At 54.7% G+C, this 19,405-nt stretch overlaps 2 long non-coding RNA genes across 2 annotated transcripts; both read right to left on the minus strand.

Moving 5' to 3' along the window:
* Positions 1–2,802: 2,802 nt before the first annotated feature.
* Positions 2,803–9,254, minus strand: LOC122241339. The gene is made up of 3 exons (XR_006221419.1): positions 7,974–9,254; positions 7,255–7,349; positions 2,803–3,075 (listed from the first exon to the last, which is right to left on the minus strand). It is a non-coding gene; the product is annotated as an uncharacterized LOC122241339 (long non-coding RNA).
* Positions 9,255–9,841: 587 nt separating this feature from the next.
* LOC107179763 lies at positions 9,842–18,807 on the minus strand. The gene is made up of 3 exons (XR_001510477.2): positions 18,764–18,807; positions 17,784–17,840; positions 9,842–14,780 (listed from the first exon to the last, which is right to left on the minus strand). It is a non-coding gene; the product is annotated as an uncharacterized LOC107179763 (long non-coding RNA).
* Between the last annotated feature and the right edge of the window lie 598 nt (positions 18,808–19,405).

Here is a 19,405-nt window from a genome sequence, read left to right on the forward strand (position 1 = left end):
AGCTGCACCTGGAGGCTAAAAAGGTGCTGACCTTGCAAAAAGCGGAGGGAAGAGCATGCCAGGCAGAAAGAACAGTCTGTGCAAAAATTTTGAAGGGGAAAGAGGAAATTGTGGATGTTTTAAAAATATTTTTAAAAAAGAAAATCAGGGGCTGGCTCAGTCAGACTCTTGATCGCAGGGTTGTAAGTTCGAGCACCACGTGGGACACAGAGGTTACTTTAAAAGAAGAAAACCCTGCAATTCTTTATTGTTAATGCCAGATTAATTTCTTCATGCAACAGACAAGCCCCTGCCCTACTGTGCAGCCGGCCCTGTGCTAGTCCCCAGGGACAAACAGAGACGCATGAAAGGGACATTCTTGTCACACACATCCTGGACCGGGCACCCCACGGAGATGAGCTGGTCTGATGTTTGCGAAGGGCTCCCGGCTTGGATCCTTGGGGAATCCAAATAAACCCCGCAGGTTCTGGCAGCCCAGGCCTCCGGCCAGCCAGGCTCCAGGCCTCCAGAGGAGAGAGGCTGCTGCTTCCTGCCTCTCCCTCCCCCACCCACCTGGGCACAGAGGCTTTTTCGTCCATTGTTCCTGCTTCCTGCCCATCCGTCTCCAGCTGCTGGTCTGAACCCTGCAGATTTACACTGACAAGCGGATGCTTTTACCAGGACCCTCGAGGGGGACAGGGAGGGGAGTGGCCTGGGACTAGAGGGAACTTGGGGGAGGGAGGGCCAGAGCTTTGTGACAAGGAAGAGTTTCCTGCCCTGAAGAGGTGTTAGACCCTGAGGGCTGAGAGGAAGGGAAAAAAGCCTCGGTCCCCAAAGGCTCCCTCATGCTGGGAGACAGAGTGATTAATGACCCCGGACTCGGCAGGGCCTCCATGCCCCTTGGACAGGGTTCAGGTTCAGCAACATCTTCCCCGACCCCGATTTTCTGATGCGCAGAATGAGCACTGGACTTGGAGTCAGGAGGCCTGGGTTTCCACCTCCACCAACTCTTAGCTAGCTGACTCAGACAAATTTCTCAGCCTCTTCGGGCCTCAGTTTCCTCATCTGACGGGTGGGCCTAATAATCCATGCCCAGCAGTGTTGTGAAAATGAACGTGATCTTGTAGAATAGATGGTTGCAAAAAGCCATTAAAATGAAACACATTTTCTACCCCTCCACCCGCCCCGCCCCAGGCTCTCTTACCCTACGTAGGGCTCCTGTTGCAAACCGGCTCCTGTTAAGGGGGGGGCTTGATGGAGCACCTACTGTGTGCCAGCTGCTGTGCCAGTGTTGAAGAGCAAGACTCAGTTCTTGTTCTCAAGGGAGACGGGCGAGCAAACAGACACGTGTCACGTGACTGGTTAAAGCTGTTGAGCATGCCAGCCTGCTTGGGTCTATGTCCCAGTGCTGTCATTTACCCGCTGTGTGCAGCTGTAGGCAAGTCACTTAACCTCTCTGTGCCCCAATTTCCTAAATGTGCAAAATGGGGGCCAGTAATTACCCGCCTCATAAGACTGTGGTCAGGATTAAATTATTTGATGCTTGTTTTTTTAAAAAAATTTTTAATGTTTATTTATTTTTGAGGGGAGGGGGACAGAGCGCAAACAAGGGAGGGGCAGAGAGAGAGGGAGACACAGAATCCGAGGCAGGCTCCAGGCTCTGAGCTGTCAGCACAGAGCCTGATGTGGGGCTCGAACTCACGAACCGCGAGATCATGCCCTGAGCCAAGGTCGGAGACTTAATGGACTGAGCCATCCAGGCACCCCAAATTATTTGATATTTGTAAAGCATTCAGTATAGTATATGTTATATGATATGCCTCAATAAATAAAAGTTATTATTATAGGATCTGCATTTCACCCAGAACGACAGGAGTCTGGTCCCAGAGCTGGAACGCTGGTCGCTGAGGCTGAAGGAAGCCGATGCTGAGTGGGCATGGTTCTCCTTGGCTGGCTGTGTCTGTCTGTCCTGCAGCAGTGTGGGACCACACACCATCGGTCCAGCCAAAGCTGCCACGTGCATGAAGCTGAAGCAGGTCCTGAACCACAGGGTCAGGAGCGTCACAAGGAGAGCGGCAGCCATGCGGTCCCACCAGGCAGCGACATGTGGAAACGTGGCAGCGGTCAGCTCTCGCTCCCAGGGGCTAGGCCACTGCCTAGTGTGGTCTGCACCACGCTGCCGGAGGGGCTGGCTGGGCCGGTCACGCGCTGGCCATACGGGTGTAGACCCCTGCCTAGCGGAGGAAGAACCCTCAACTGGACATCAGCTCCCCCTCTGCCTGGGTGGGAACAAGAAAACTCGAGGAACCCGTTGAGCCCCAAGACAGAGGGAGGACCGGGATCAGAAGGCATTGCATGAGAATAAACTCCCGGAGCCTTCTTCCCCTCGGTACAGTCCAGGGTTTGCAAGGGACGAAGACCCCTCAGCCCTGTTCTACTGACACCTATATAGTCTCTGGAGATAGCGACTCATTTCAGATCACAGCCAGCTCAGGAGAAGAGTAGACTCACTGACCACTGCTCTTGCCCTATGGGGAAATGCTGCCCAGGGATCGTTGTTCAGTTGTGACTCAGGAACCACGAGACCTATCGAGTGGGAAATAATCCCATACGTTAATTAAATGACAAACTATCGGGGTGTCTGGGTGGCCTCAGTCGGCTGAGCGTCGGACTTGGGCTCAGGTCATGATCTCGCGGGCTGTGAGTTCGAGCCCCGCATCCGGCTCTCTGCTGACAGCTCGGAGCCTGGAGCCTGCTTCCGATTCTGTGTCTCCCTCTGTCTCTGCCCCACCCCCGCTCATGCTCTGTCTCTCTCTCTCTGTCGAAAATAAATAAACATTAAAAAAATTTTTTTAAAGAGACAAATTATCATATTAAAAAGAGTCCTTATTAGTGGTGCTGCCGAAGTCAACACAGAGTGGGGAGAAGGTGGCCTGAGGGACCTGCAGCCTAGCCAGCAGCGGAGCTGAGGAAGACGGGAAGAAGAGCTGAGCCTTAAACGATGAGTGTGAACAAAGTAGCAATAGGAACCTCCTCCCGCCCCCGCCAGGAGAGGACGCATCGGGGGTGAGAAGCAGCACTGGATGCTCCAGGGACCTGCAAGGGAAGGGAAGATTCAGCCGGAGGCACAGTGGCAGATGAGGCAGGGATGGAACTCGGGTCCTGCCAGCCACGCTAAGCTGTCGGGTCACGATGCTGTAGACAAGCAGAGGGTTGTAAGCAGCGGAGGGACAGAGCAGATGTTGAGTTTTGCAAACCGCCCTGGTTGAGGTATGGCAGATGGATTGGAAGGGTGGAGCCTGAAGACGGGGAGATCACACAGGAGGCTGTTGCAGTGCTGCTGTGGGTAGTGAAAGGGAGGAAAGGTTTCCTGCGCCTTGGGGGTGTTAAGTAAGAAAAATACTCCTAAAGGGCCTAGCACAGCGCCCGGCGCATAGTAGGTGCTCACAGCTCGCAGTAAATGTAGCTAAACGCTGAGGGTCTGGACTAGGGCAGCGGTGGTAGGAATGGAGTAGGGGATTGGCTTGAGAAACACTGAGAAAGGCAAAGCTGCAGGAATCATCGACTGGCTGGCTGCAGGGGTGAGAAAAGAGGGGTCCGAGAATCCCTTCAATATTTACGAAGCACCCACCATGCCTGGGAGGCTGCTTTTAGCTGATGATCCAGCTTCCCGCATCCACCAACTTTTTGTGGAGCACCTACTATGTGCAAGGCACCTTCCTAGGTGCTGATGCTATAAAACCAAGCAGAGCTGGCCCCTGGTCCCCTGGAGCTCACCGATAAGACTTCATTAACAGTGGAAGGACCCGAGGCCTCTAGGGCCTCTGGAGCTGCCTTCTGGCAGATTCTCTTGGTGATCGCCAGGCTTTTCAAACCTCACACCCCCCAAACCGGAGTCCCACACCTGCCCTTCCCGCCTGCGCGTTTCCCCACCCCAGGAAGTGACACTACCACCCACCAGGTGCTCAGGCCAGATGCCTGGGTGGCCCTCCTAGTGCCTTCTCTCTCTCTACCCTCCAGCCCAACCCATCTGTAGCTCCCGTGAAATGGATTTCCAAAACCCACTTTGAGTCCCTTGAGTTCTCTCCCCATCTTAGTCCAGGCCACCGGGACTGCCACGGGATGCCATTTCCACTGCGTGGCCGGTCTCCTTGCTGCTTGAGCCTCCCCTCATTATTCCCCACAACAGGCAAGAGCAAGCTTCCTTCTTTTTTCAAGTAATCTCTGCGCCCAGTGTGGGGCTCGAACTCACAGCCCCAAGATCAAGAGTTGCGTGCTCTACCGACTGAGCCAACCAGGTGCCCCAAGTACAAGCTTCTTAAAAGGCAAACCACATCTCCTGATGCCACTGCTGAAAACTTCGCTTTAGTAGCTTCCCACTGACCTGGAATCAAATCCATGAACCTAAGAAGCCCCCCAAGCCAGCACAGGCCTGGCCCTGCCCTCTTCCCAGCCCCTCCTACAAGTCCACACCCCTTCCCTCTCTGCCCAGCACTGGTCTTCCAGCTTCCAGATCCGCCAAGCTCCTTTCTACCTCTGGGCCTTTGCACATGCTGGTCTCTCTCCTGGAGATGCCCTTCCCCCCATTCTTTGCTGTGCTCATTCCTGCTCACTGTCCAGTCCCAGCTTCAGGGCCCCCTCCTTCCAGAGGTCTCCCTGACCATTTCAGTCTCGCCCGTTCCTCCTCATCTCCGTACTGTTTGTTTCTCTTGGAGCACTTTTCCCGGTTTGCAATTATTTTATTTGTCAACTTTTGTTATCTGTCTCCCTGCTCCTTGGACTAGGATCCTTGAAGGCAGTGTCCTCCGTCCTGGCCCTGGTGTTCCGAGGGGCACCTGCCCACCCCCCTAACTAACTTTCACTGAACACTGAGTTCCAAGGGTCCAGCCATCTTGCCAATCCCCCACAGCACCCCCCAAACTCCCCTTTTGTTCAAACAGGTGGAACTCTCTCCTCTCCCCCGCCTCAGCGGAATAACTTGTGGGTTATCTTGTCATCTATCAATCTCTAATAAACCGAGTTATTTTTAGAACAGGTGAAAGCAACGATCTCACATCTCTGAGAAGATTTTCCACTCCCATCTGACTTTCTACTACAATTTGGTTTCCTGTGGTGGTTGCGGAGGCTGTTAAGCTAGCAGGCTTTGTTATTCTGGGGTGCAGAGAAGGGCCTACAGAGAAAACCTAGCCTCCCCTCACACCCCTCGACCCTGCACCCTGCATGGAGAGAGGAACCCGGTGCCTGGGGCAATCCCCTGGCAGAGGACTCTGGGAAGCCTGGAGGAAGCCTGACACTCACTGTGTGTCATTTGCCTCGTCACTTTCCCTTTCTGAGCCTCAGTTACTCCTCTGAAAAAGGAGGGTGTGGGAGGGTTAATCACTAAAGACCTCTGACTGGTAAGATTTGGATAGAACCATGAGCCAGTGGGGTTTTTTTTCCGTCCCTGGACATCAATTAGATGACATCGGTTCTTTCTATGAATGAAATGTAGTCAGTGCCTCTTATAGCACGTATGCAAATATATGTAAATTAATACAAAATAAAGGACCCCCAAAAGCTTCTGTTCATAGAACCAAGGTCTGGTCAGACCTGGGGTGGAGGGAGAAACTTAGCTCATGCTTTCACCCTCCTTGAATGCCTCCCCCCATCCCCCACCCTACAGAGAAGGACCTGAGAAGGACCCCGGGAAGGAAGGTGACTGGCCTAGAGTCATGCAGCCAAACACTGACAAAGTGTTTCAGCAGCCAGGTCTCTACCCTGGCATTTTTCTCACCGGCCCTTCCTTCTGTTCAGCCCAGGCCTGGGGCTAGAACCTAGCTCTAAGGGAAGGGAGGTGCAACCTGTGGCCAGGACAAGGTGCACTGGAATAAACTTCATAATGAAGTTCTACCAAAACACCCTGTATGCAGATCAGGGAGAAGTCCTTTTGGTTATGTGATCAGGGTGAAGAGGTCCTTTGAGTCACATGTTGAAAAACTGGGATGTAGGGAGATGATTCCCTGTAGAGGGGACCGTGTACCCCAAGGAGCAGATGCCGAAAACAGGAAAGCACCGTCATGCTCCGGCGTTCCTGCTTATAAAGACAAGCCTCCATGGTGTCCCCTGCCAACCAGAATGCGACCCCCCCCCCCCGTCTCTTTTAGATGGAAATTCTGGAACCTCCCCTGCCTGTAGGATAGTGCACATGTAGGGAGATAGTGAGGAACGAGCCTGGATAGCTACCTGGGGACCAACATGTCCAAAGTCTGAAATGGTAAGCTAGGGAATCATCCGGACTTTGTTCTGAGAGCAATAGGGAGCCACTGAAGGTTTTAGAACAGTGAGAGAAGTCATCGGATTCATATTTAGGATGACCCGATTGGTGCTGGCAGCAGAGAAATCAGTTCGAAGACTGGGGACAATAGTCCCAGTGGTAAAGGGAAAGACCTGAACCGGGCCAGGGAAGCAAGAGTAATGCAGGGATACTTGTCTGAATGGTGTAGTCTGAGCCTGTTTTGGATAGGGAGGCAAGGGAGAGGACTGAGAACAGTGAGTCTGCTTAATCCGGAGAGGAAGGGAGCTGAGGCCTCTCCTTTCCATCCTTCTCATGACTGGCTATTTCCCCAAGCTGGTGCCCAGGCAGGCAGGGAAGGGGGTGCCCAGGTCAGTGGGGCTGCTGCCTGCCAGGAATCCAGGACAGAGGGCAGCTTGACTTTGTTCTCTGGGGACTTTTATTCTATTTCTCTAACTTGTTAAGGAAAGACCTGGGAGCCTTAGGGGACCACAAGTCAAGTATTTCCCAAACATTTATTTAGTACTCACTAGGGCAAAGTATTAGTGTGGGGGACAGACATGCCGAGGCCAGATTTCCTAAATCTCAAACTGTGACGTGAGATGTGCATAGGATTTTTTTTCCCCCAGATTTGACATTTATCTATATGACAAACACTTTAAGGACATCTGTTATAGGTTGGGTTACGTCCCCACAAAAGTTATGTTGAAGCCTCGACTCTCAGCACCCCAGAATGTGACCTTATTTGGGAAGAAGGTTGCTGCAGATGTAATTACTTAAGATGAGGTCGTATTGGAGCGGGGTTGGCCCTTAGTCCAATCTGACCGGTGTCCTCCTAAGAAGAGGAGAGAACCACACAAGGGGAACACTGTTGTTGACAGAGGCAGAGATGGGAGTGATAGAGCTGACCACCACGGAATGCCACAGACTGATGGCCACCAGAAGCTAGTGGAGGCAAGGAAGGTTTCTACCCAGAGTCTTCGACAAGGTGACCCTGATGGTACCTCAATTTCAATCCTCGAACCTCCAGAACAGAGAGTGAATAAGTCCGTGTTGTCTTAACCCCGGCTTTGCTTTGCGGTACCTTGTCACAATGGCCCTAGGAAACGAATAACACACTGAAATCAATCACATTTAACTTCGGCCACTGCCCCCACTGATCACCACTTGAAAGGCGGGGGCCTTTCTAGAACAGACACGCCCGTGCCACTCCTTTGTTCAAAACGTGTCCACAGCTCCCCAGTGCCCCGGGCAACGCTTGGAGGGACTCCTTGCCTGGGCCCCACATGCTCCCAGCCTCTCATCTCTGCCCTTTGCCCTCTGCTATCAGCATTTCCTCGGGCCCTTCCTCTTATTACCCCCCCCCCCCACCCCCGCCGCCACCACCACCTGTTCCCCCTTCCCTGTCTTCGGTAGAGCGGTTAAGAGCAGAGTGCCCGGTTTTGAATCCCGGCTTCCCCATTGCCCAGCGTCCGGCAGTGGCACCTTGGGCAACTTTTTGTCTCAACGCCTCAACTTTCTCACGTGTAAAACGGGAATACTAGCCGTTCCTATTTCAGAGAATGGAAAGGCACCTTGAAAGGGCTTAGTCTTTTGATCTGGCACACGGAGGAGCAGTCATGTTACCTCCCTCATGCTTGGTGTGCTGTCTCCCAGAAGGCCTCTCTGCCCACCGCCCCCCCCACCCCCCACCCCAGGGGATTGTGTCACCCACGTATTGTACCTGTCTCGTCATATTTCTGTCCTCACCAGGTTGTGCACTTCTCTGGGCAGGGAAGAGGCCATCCTGCATCCCTGCATCTGAGCATGCAGCAGGAGCGCAATAAATGCTTGCTGCGGTAACTACCCAGAGCGAATTGGCCAAGGGGATCTGGGAGGTAGGGCATGGGGACAGCTTTCATAGGACAGTCGGCCCATCTGTCTGGAAGTGAAAGTTGTATTGTTAGTTCTGAGAGCATGAGAAAGAAAGCGAGAACCAGAGAGAAAAAGGCAGTGGGCAGAGGGCAGAGCCCGCGCCCCGCTCCGGCACCCCGACCTTGCCCACCAACCCCAGCACATCCTGCCCCTCCCCCGTTGTGCCCCTCCAAATGCTCACCCACGCACACCTACCCCATCCCCAGCCAGCGGCTTCCTCTGACACACATTTTCCATTGCTGGGCGGGGCGGAGCCCTTCCAGGTGAAAACAATCTCCGGGGTTTCCTTTTCAGGGTCCTTCCCCCAACGTTCCCGTCCCTGCCGAACCTACCTGTCAGCAGCCCCTGACTTCAATGGCACAACATCGGCCTGGGGCCAGAACATTCAAGGCTACGTGAGGTGCCGCCTGGTGTCTCAGATCGGGTTCAGAATGGTGACTCAGGATGCTGGCTCCGCTGCACTCGAGCTGTGTGACTCTAGGCAGGCCCCTTCCCCCCTCCGAGCCCCCTTTTCTGTAAAAAGGGGTGGTGATGCCAGTCCTCCGGAACTGTGGTGGGTTTTCCGTGGGACGATGGGAAGAGCACGAGAAAGCTCTACCAATCTGATTGTCCGTGGGGACAGCGCAGGCGTGCCGTGGCAACAGGGAAGGTCCCCTTCCCCAGGCCCAGGGCCGTGCCAGGCACTAAGGGGTTGAGAGCGCTTGGCCTCCAGTGTTGCTGAGTATGGATGGGGAAGTGGGGTCTAGAGTCTGGCGGAAAGAACAGGGAAATGGGAGTGAGACCTGAGCTCACCCCCGCCCCCCATGACTCTGTGACTTGGCATGTCTTTTCTCCTCTCTAGACCTCGGTTTCCCAGACTTAGCATCGCGGGACTAACTCTGATGCCTGTCTAGGTCTTCCAGGTCTGAAATCTCAGACCTCCTAGAACCCTCCACCACCACATTCACCTCCCTCGCGTAGACGAAGCGTCTGCCTGCCTCCCTGGGTTTGAAGGAAGATCGCAGTCTTACTCGTTGCACACTGAGCATCCAGCACAGGACCAGGTGCAGAGTCAGTGGTGAGGGATGGGGGGGAGGGGGGGGACAGGACTGGAGGGAAGTGAGTGAATGGGGAGAGGGGGGAACGAGGGAATTGGGAGATGGATGCTGGAGGAGTGGACAGTGGACGGATGGATGGTTGGATGATGATTCTACCGGCAGGTGGACAGCTGATGAAAGTGAATTGGTGGGTGTTGAATACTCAGCTACTGATCACGGTTTTTAGCATCACACACACCCCGGGCTTGCCAGGGACCTCCCCTACTCGCAGCCAACGTTCCATGGCTCTGGTTTCTCCTCCAAAGCACGGACGTGGGTCTAAGAATCCTCCCAGGACTCTCTCCACACGAGAGCCTGGATAAGCTGCCCATCACAAGGCCTTACCGGGCTGCCCGGGTGGCTCAGTCGGTTAAGCATCTGACTTGGGCTCAGGTCATGATCTCACAGTTCGTGGGTTCGAGTCCCGCGTCGGGCCCTGTGCTGACAGCTCGGAGCCTGGAGCCTGCTTCGGATTCTGTGTCTCCCTCTCTCTCTGCCTCTCCCCGACTCACGCTCTGTCTCTGTCTCTCAAAAATAAATAAATATTCAAAAAAAAAAAAAGAAGAAGAAGAAGGCCTTACCTTTATCATCCCATCGAAATTTCCCCCGCATCGGTGTGAAAATGACAGTGACTTATTCACTGTGACCCTACATACGCAGGAGTGGGTGTTTCTGGATGATACGGCGTTTTGCCTAGGGAGGAACCGCTGAGTGTGGTGGAGGCGAAGACGCCAAGTTGACCTGCTGGCTACCGTCTGGTGAGCCTAGTCTGTTACCTCTGCAGACCTCCCGTCCAACGCAGGCCGTGCCTTCCAGCCATTAACAGCTCCCCCGGTAAGAGACTCTTGCAACTCACCAGTCGTCCCCAGTTCTCTCCTGCCAGCCTATCTTCACGCCCTCCCAGGCACCCTAGACCCAACAGGGGTCAGAACCCAGTTTGGTGGGTTACCCTCCCCCACTCTGTCCCATGGACTCAACCGATGTAGAAACATTACAGGATTTGGGGTCAGAGGTGAAGTTCACCTCAGGTGAAGTTTTAACTTTTTAGCCCTCGGCCAAGTCTTCACTCTGGGGAGCAGGGGTTGGCCCAGAGACGGAACAGGGCAGCGGGAAGAGACAGGCTTTGGAGCTACGGAGACGTGGGTTCACATCATGCCCCCATCGGGGAGTGGGACCTCGGACAAGTGACTTAACTCCTGAGTCTCTGCTTCCTCATCTGTAAAGTGGGGGGAAACAGCCCCCTGTGGCTCCTGAGCACCTGAAACGGGGACCGGCCGAGCGGAGACGTGCCGTGCATGTAAAACACGCACTGGACTGTTTAAGACTTAGGGGAAAAAATGTTAAAATTCTTAAGGACTTTTGTATCACTTTTAAGTGATATTATACATTGATAATACCTTGAAATATTGGGTTAGATAAAATATGTTATTAAGAATTTTTTTTTACCTTTGAGGAGGTCCCTCTGCTATGCAGCCTTCCCAGCCTCCCTCAGAGTTTGAGGGTTTCTCTTGCCTCAGGGTTTGAACACGCTTCTATAATGGCTTCTTAGCAAATATTGTGGTTGTCTGTTTAGGCGTCTGTCTCCCCATCTAGTCCATGAACTCCTTGGGGTCAGGAGCTCTAGCTCGGTTATCTCTGCTCCCGGCTGCCTGTACGGGGCCTGGCACACAGCAATACTCAGCCAAAGTTACTCAAGTGGATACGTATATACATGTGAAAGCAGGGTGAAGTTTTGCTATTCTACCTGGAGTCCTTGACGAATACAACAGGATACAGGTCACACTAAAACCATGAGCAGGGCCTTGGCAGGAAACAGACGGTACACTCAAGTTGAGAAGTTTGAAGAGGGTTTAATCAAGAGACTATTACCAAAGTCGCAGGCAGGATTCAGGGAGACCGGGAGGGATGGTGCAGTATCCCAGGGCTGGCCACAGTGGGGGGCCGTTACCACCCATGGCCTGAAGGGTGAAGAGGGAGAAGCGACCCAGACTCAGGGCCAGAGATGTATGCACGGGGTCGCCTACCAGGAGCCAGAGCCTTTGGGTGAGGGACACAGCCAACCCGTGCGACCCTGTAGCAAGGGGCTGGGGGAATCACTATGCCCCATTCTCCACCTGCCCTCTGCCTTCCTGCCCCACCCAACCAGAACCAGAGGGCAAAAGAGGCCATTGATGGCACCCCAGAGTTCACCTGCCAGGGCACAGAACAGGATGGAGAAGGGCAGAGGGGAGTTCTAGAGGGGCAAACAGAGAAACGCAGCACTGTGGAGAACATTATACCCCTGGGATCTTTGAAGGCCTCTGGACATCTTTATAGAGGGCAAGACACGGTCACCACCAACCACAATCATTAGGTAAACAACTACTGTGTGCCGGGTGCTGTGCTAACCCATTTTCCAGGCTCAGAGAGTGCAAGGAACTTGCCCGAGGGTACACAATAGGAAATGGTGTAGCCGGGAATGGAACGCGGGTCGGCCCCCAAACTCAGGTTCTCATCACCTCTTCTCAACTACACATCAGGCACTGTGCTGAGTACTCTGTCTGCATTATCTCTAATCCATCAAAATTCTGCAGGGTCATGTCCTTTTCCTGTCTCAGAGAGGTCGAGTGATTTCTCCAGGGCCACACAGCTCGTGGGGGATGGGAGTGAGGCAGAGAGGCAGGGTTGGTGAGTTTGCCATTAATTAGAGCAGGTGAGTGGCAGATTGCATGGTGGCAGCCTCAGGGATTATTTTAGCCCCAACGGGTAGAGCCACCTCTCACCAGGTGCCTCCTAGAGTCACTCCCCAGCTGCAACCACAGGATTTAGATTTGCAGAGCTGGGCAGGGCCCTCAGCATCCTCTAGGCTGACTCTCGCCTGTGACTCTAAAACTAATAATAATTACGGCAGCGGCAGCCGCGGCTTCCAGAGCCCCTGATATGTTCATTCGTTGTCTTTCTCTACACGGTCACTAAATCTGACCATGACTTTCCCTGCGGGCTGTATGCTGTCTGGAGGCAGGTACCGTGGGCTGTTCAGCTTGCAGAGCAAGAACTGAGGCTGAGAAGGAAAGGGCTTGTCCACGGTGACGCAGCAAAGCAGACCCTCTGCAGCCAGACCTCCCCCCGGGGCAGCGTATGCCCCTAAGAAGAGCGCCGGTTTTGGAGTGGGACAGGCTGGGTTCGGCCTGGCTCTGCACCTGCCGGATGCACTGACCTTGGGCAAATCACTCTTGGGTGTCTTCATCTCATCTGTAACACAGGGGTGGCAGTATGCACGCACGCGGCGTGGTGAGGATGAAGTGAGTTATTGTACATAAAGCCCTTACAACGGAGGCTAGAACACAACAGGCATTATCACCCCCTCCTAGTCCACCGAGTTTTCCCACCCCGTCTGGGGAGGCTCTTAAAGTCGTGCTCTTGGGTGACCCTGGCTTTGGTAACCGACTGAGCAGCGGCCGTGCCCTGCGTGGTACGCGCTCTTGCTTGCCTCCTCCGGCGCTCACCATGCCCCCATTCCCACTTTGCAGGCAAGGAAACTGAGGCCCAGAGAGAGCTAATGACCTGAGCAGGCCTTCACACCTCAGAAATCGCAGCCAGGACGGCCACACCCAAGTCGAAGCCCGTAACCCCCCCTCTGCCAACTGCAGGAAACCCAGATTGTTATGATTATTGGTATTGTTGTCCAAAACAATACTCTAGACGGGCGACAATACAACAATCATGGAGGGTGCTTATTTCCATGGGCTCCACAGTCATCCCGCCGCCCCCGTGGAGGGGGCCTGGAGCTTTAAGAAGAGGCTCCTCGAGCAGGATGAACAAACAAGCAGTGAAAAGCTCACAGCTGGGCCCCAGGTGCTGGGAGAGAGAGTGGGGCAGGAAGCGGGCAGGCCATTTCTTTCTTTCCTCTTCTTTCTTATTTGTTTGAGAAGCAACTTTACTTTCTAAATCGGTCATTGTCACCCGTTGGCCCCCGCCCCACCTGGGCCAGGGCCTCTGGTGACAGGGGCTCAAGAGGAAGCTCTAGGGGGCAGGAGGGACGAGGGCACTAGGTGTGGCAGAGCCAGGGGGGCCCAGCTGGACTTGGGGGGGATGAGGAGCTCTTCCCCGGCAGGGGCTTCATGGATTCCCTGCAAGTGACCTGGCAGGCAGTGCCTGGCTGCGGTGTGACCCGAGTCCTTCAGGTTCAGCTGCCAGGCGCCCCTCATAAACAGGGAGGTATCAGGGCAATAGTTAAGGGGCATGGCCCTGGCATCATCAGACCCGTGTGGCTTCCAAGCTCTGTGACCTCACCTCTCTGAGCCTCTGTTTTCTCACCTGTAAAATGGGAGGGGTTGTTGTGACAATTAAGCATAATTAAATAACATGACCAATGTAAACCACGAAGCACATTTACTAGCATTTAGCATATTCACTAGCTGGAGATTTACTTGAGAAGCCGACAGCTATCGGGGACTTAACAACGTGCCAGGCACTTGTCAAGCGTCCTAAACGTATTCATTCACTTCATCAGCACCGTAACACTCTTTCCACTTAACAGATGAGAAAACTGAGGCACCGGAGAGGCCGAGCGTGTTGCGCACACAGGGGCGGATCCACATTTTGCAGGATGTGAGTAGAGCGTATACCACACTGGGGAACCCCGGTAAGAAAAATAATAGGAAATTATGAATACAAAATGATGCACAAGGCCTCGCAAGGGAGCGACCCAAGGCTTGAACTTCATGAGCCTGACCTTCAGTCTCCCTCTAAGCTCTAGACCACACAGCTAGCAAGTGGCGGAGCCCAGGTGGCCAGGCTCCGGAACACGCAGTGCTATAAAGGCAGTATTAATAGTAGACGAGACAGGAGGCCTCTACCAAATGTCATACAAGGTGCCAGCAAATAAGAGGCAAGACTTTCACTGTGCTTGCTGTGTGCCACACGCTTCTAATTTAACCCTCCAACAACACAGCGAGGTGGGCAACATTATTACCATCCCCATTTTACAGACGAGGAAACTGAGGCTCAGGGAGGACCAGTGCCTTGCCTGAGGGCACAGATCTAAGAAGGGACAGGACAAGACTCGAACCCAGGCAGCCGGACTGCAAGGGCTCTTTGTTTAGCCACTGTGAGAACTGTTACCTCGCTCATCATTGGGGATCAGCCCCTCCAGCCGTCACCCTTCAGCTCCCTCGGCAAGTCCTGCCATCTTTTACCTGACAGCAGATTGGGGCGGGGACAAGACACCCTGGCTTTGGAGTCAGAAGTGCCCGCACACTAGTCCTCACCCTGTTGCTTCCTAGCCGGGAGCCCCTGAGGCAGACTTTTCCCATCTCTGAACCTCAGTTCTCTCTTCTGTGAAATCGGATTGTATGATTTATAGGGCGGGGGAGTCTGGATGCACAATTACTTGGTACGCTTTGTAATGTGCTATCAGTAAACCAGGTCTTATCTGTGCGTACTTCTAGGTCTCCTGGCTGCCGTGGATAATACTTCACAGGGTAGTCTGGAAGACCAGAGACAGGCAGATGAAGGGCCTGGTCCGCACTAGGTGTTCGGCACTGGGAGAGATTGCCGCCCTGTAGGCAGAGGAGAGGTCATTTGTGACGAGAGGACTTTGGAATGGAGAAAGAGCACAGGACCAGGTGTCGGGCAACCTGCGTTCTAGATGGCTCTCCGCGACCAGCTCGTTGTGTGGCCTTGGACCAGTCACTTCCCTCTTTCTGGGCTGTTTCCCTATTTGTAAGTTACATGCGTCATCCCCCCAATGCATGAATGAAATAGTCTCTAAGGGCCTTAAGAGATCGGATTTCTGCATAAGAGCACAGGACTGTCTTCTGGGGTCCTCTGAGGGCTCTTCCTGTGGAGGCTCCCCACTTCCCTTGGGGTGCTCTTCATGACTACCCTTGAGGCAGAGAGGAGGGTTTGCAGTGAACTCTCACAGCTCATCGGCTCCAACAGAACCACGGTGTTGTGGCTTAGCATGTGGGCCCTGCAGCCAGACGGTCTCGATCTAACAATCAGTTTCCTCATCTGTAAAATGGGGATGAAGATAACAGACTTCCTTGTCCCCATTTTACAAATAAGGAGAGGTAGGTTCCAGGGGGCGCCACACTTGCTGGAGGTCACGGCTCCCACCTCATGTTTGTTCTACTGTCCCTGCCCCACACTCTCAGAGGCGTGACGTTCCCTGTGCGGGAATCCTGGCTCCCTCTCTCCCTCCCGGACGGTTGGGTCACACTTTTTCCCCTCTGCCTGACCTCCTATCTCTCCTCTCTCCTCCATCCAGTGGGGTCAGGCCCCTGGGCCAGGCCCGGTGCCCCCACTTACAAGCAAGTGACTCTGAGCAAGCCTGGGCCCCCCGCCCCCATCCACGTAACAGGGACAACGCCCCCTACCTCATGCGTGGAAATAGATACCCGACCTAGTACCCGACCCTCTATGAACACTCGTGAAATGTCAGCTGTTTCCGTCCTTCACCAGCGTCCTTCAGACCCAGGTCAAATTCTGCCTTCTTGGGGCGCTGCCCTCGTGCCTCCACAGGACCGAGTTTCTCTGGGCTCCCACAGCCCAGTCCCTATGGTGCTTATGACCTTACAGCCTAACTATTAGCTGTGTCTGTCCCACACTACCTCAGACTCTTGCGTTCTAGCCTTCTTGCCATCTGCTGTGTCTGGCATAGGGACCGGTATACAGCAGGTGTTCCATTAAAGACTGACTGAATGAACGGTATCTCAGTGATGCTGAATTTATCAGCGTACTTTCCGCCCTCCCAGGACAGCAGGAATCTGCGTGCCATTATTACCGCCGTATCTTCCACCAGCACCTTACGTGGCTCCCATTTATTGAGCCCTTACCAGGTGCCAGGCACCGAGGTAAGCATTTCTCAGCACCAGCTCACTCATGCCCCTCAGCCACGGCTGGGGGGAGTGTTCTGTTGGAATCCTCATTTCCCAAATAGAGAAACAGGCTCTGCTGGGGGCAGGGGGTAGCACCTGTGTTGGCTGAATGGGGGGGGGGGGGGAGGGCCTTTCCGCTTGGGTGGGTGGAGCCCAGAACAGCAGGAGCCTGTCGTCCCTTCCAGAACTTGCCTCTGCCCGTTCCTTCCTTGCAGAACTTCTCTCCTGCCTTGAAGACCCAGAACCCCTCTCATACTCCTCAGTCTCCTTCCCAAGTTCTGTTCAACATCGGTGTTCCCCAGGGTTCTGCCCTCAAGCCTCGGGCTGAACGGAGGCAGGGATGTAGTTCGTCGTGCCCATCTGGCGTATCCCCAGTCCTTCTCATTTCCTGTCCGTGGGGGCCGGCGGGATGTCCATCACAGGGCCCTACAAGCTGGGAAGGGCAAGGAGGCCAACCACAGTGCCACATTCTCCTTGGTACAGTGACTGGGCGGGGGCTGGGCGGGTGATGCCCACTGGGTCAATCAGAGCCCTTCCTGGGACTGTCGGTCCACACAGCCAGTAGGGCCACTGGCCTTTCCTTCTGAAGTGTGAGCTGACAGTGTGTGGACATGTGAGCATCCTTCCTGGGACTGGAGAGGGCCCGTCTGCCGTGGGCTAGAAAGAGGCCCATTCTTAAAGACAGGCGGAAACAAACAGAACTGACTGATGGGGTGGAGGGGAGATAACACAAGGAGCCCCCTGAGGGTAGAACCTTCCTCTCCACCCTATTAGGAACCCTGGATCCAGCAACGCCTGAAGTTGACATGCCCTTGTAACTCCAAGGTAAAGGAGCCACTAAATTCTCAATCTCTCCTTTTCCTTTTCAATTTTTCCCCCCTTAGCCTGGTTTGAACTGAGTTTCTGTCACTTACAACCGAAGCTTCCTAATACAATATTCTCTCTTCTCTCTCCCTCTAGCCTCCTGTGGATGAGGTTGGGCCTTATCTACTCCCACATCCAGGGGCCTAGTACAGAGAGCTCTTGAAGAAATGGATGTCTGACAGGTACCCTGAAGGTGACCTCACCCTGCTCCTTTCCTGGGTCCCCCATCCCAGTTAATGCTGTCACTGTCTACCTCAGGTTCCAGAGCCAGAAAATTCAGTTGTCCTTACCTTCTCTCCCCCAAACTGGTCTACTGGAAGTAGAACCCACACCTGATGACATCGCTCCCCTGCTTCGAACCCTGCAGGGTTCCCCATCAACCTCAGGAGAAGTCACACTCCCTATGGTGGCACCGAAAGCCCTGCCCTGTTTCCTCCCTCCCGCACCCCTCTCTTCCCACCCTGCATCTCAGACACATTTCATGCCCTTTCCCTGAACACACTACATACTTTCTTGTCCCCAGACTCTTCTGCTAGAACTGTCTCTGCCCGGAATGTGTGTCCGCTTCTCCCCACCTGAACTCCAACCATTCCTCAAAGAAGTCCTCCTCCCTGTATCCTCCTACCCTACCCCTAGGGAGTGCACTCCCCAACCCCTCAGTGCTCCCACCACACCGTTGCCTCTTGGCTAACTGGACGGTGAACCCCCCTGAGGGTAGGATCGATCTCTCCACCCTTATGCCAACGAGGCCGGATGTGGTGGGCTTCTCCAGAGAAAGTGAATGCCAAGTGGTCCTTCTCATGGGGCTCGGAAACTCACCGGCTAAATCTAGTTCGGTTCTTGACTAATCCTTGACCCTTGAGGACAAAGAGGCACCTGGAAAAAAAAGAATCATAATTTCGGTTCTCTGCACGTGGACAGCACTGCATAGCTGACAAAGCGTTTCTGGGTTCCTCGTTTGGTCCTTGCATCTATCTCTATGGATTGTCAGGGAAGGTGTTATCAACCCCACATCACAAGTGGAAAACTCGCATCAGGTAGGAATGCAACCAAACCCCGGTCTTGGGAAAGCCCCTGACTCTCTCAGCCCCTCAGACTTTTCTGATCCAAGCCCTCCCCACCCTCCGCATTTCCCAGATGGGGGCTGCCAGGCACAGAAGGCCAGCGTACCTGGATGAGAAGGGACAACGCGGCTTCCGGGCCGGGCTAATAGCAGCCACCATGACCACCGTGACAGCGCCTGCCCTTACTGTGCACGAGCGTTCGGGGCACTTCGCTAGCATTAACGGGCTCACGAGGAAGAGTTAATCGTTCTCATTTTGCAAAGGAGGAAACTGAGGCACGCACCGGTTGAGAGCCTTGCCTCTCTTAGGTCTTCCTGAGCACCTCCCCCCCCCCCCCCCATTGGCCCAGCGCTTTGGAGTGTATACCGTTCACACCTCTTTCCCGGTCTCACCAGCCCGGCCGAGCCGGGAGAGGGCACCACGCCCGCGGCCCCGCAGCCAAACTCCGCGGGGCGCGGGGGGCGCCGGGCCCGCGAGTGCGCGTGCGCGCCACCTCCGCGCGCGCCGCCCCGCGCGGAGCCCCGCTTCCCGCAGCGCAGCGCGCCAGGTGCGCCCCGGTGGCCGCGGCGCGGCGGCTGTGCCCGCGTGGGCGCGGGCGAGGGGACCCGGGCGGGTGGCGCCCCACGCCCATCCTCCCGCCCGCCCTTTCTCCCGTGGCTGGTGGCAGGTGAGTGGGTGTCGAGGAACCGCCAGGCAGCGGAGAAAACAGGACGCCGCAGAAATCAGATTACTCACCTGCAGCTGCGACTACCCAGCGCTAATAAAAGCTGAGCTTCCTGTTGTTTCTTTATTACCACCCTCTGCCTCCCCCAGCCCCGGCCCAGCTCCCAGCTGCAGCCAGAGCCCTAACTGATGGCCAGAAACCGGCCGCTTCAGGGTCCAGGACCACGCTGCTGCCTGCAATCACGCCATGTGTGCAGCGCACGATGAGGTTCATGTTTCTCCATCACCTGCAGGCGAATCACCTGGGGTGCTGGTTAACCAGGCGGGTCCCCAGACGCTGCTTTGCACCTGCTGAATCAGAATCTCTACGGTTAGGACCCAAGAGTCTGTGAATTCATACCAGTCTCCGGTGATTTGTAAGTAGGCGACAGTCCGAGAGCCACAGAGTTCAGATGTTGTAGTTTCACATGATGGGGGTTTGTCGGTCTTGACTACCACCCACAAGTCAGGGATGGATCCTATCCCCAGTACGCGCCAAGTGAGTCCCTGACCTCGGGGCCTCTGCTCATCTGTTGAGTGGGTACGAAAATAATATGGACGGGGTTGCCTGGGTGGCTCAGTTGGTTAAGTGCTGGGCTCTTGATTTCGGCCCAGATCATGACCTCAAGGTTGGTGAGTCGGGGCCCCACCTCAGGCTCCTCTTAGGCGCTGCAG

The sequence above is a fragment of the Panthera tigris genome, chromosome C1, assembly GCF_018350195.1.
Source record: "Panthera tigris isolate Pti1 chromosome C1, P.tigris_Pti1_mat1.1, whole genome shotgun sequence".
Lineage (NCBI taxonomy): Eukaryota > Metazoa > Chordata > Mammalia > Carnivora > Felidae > Panthera > Panthera tigris.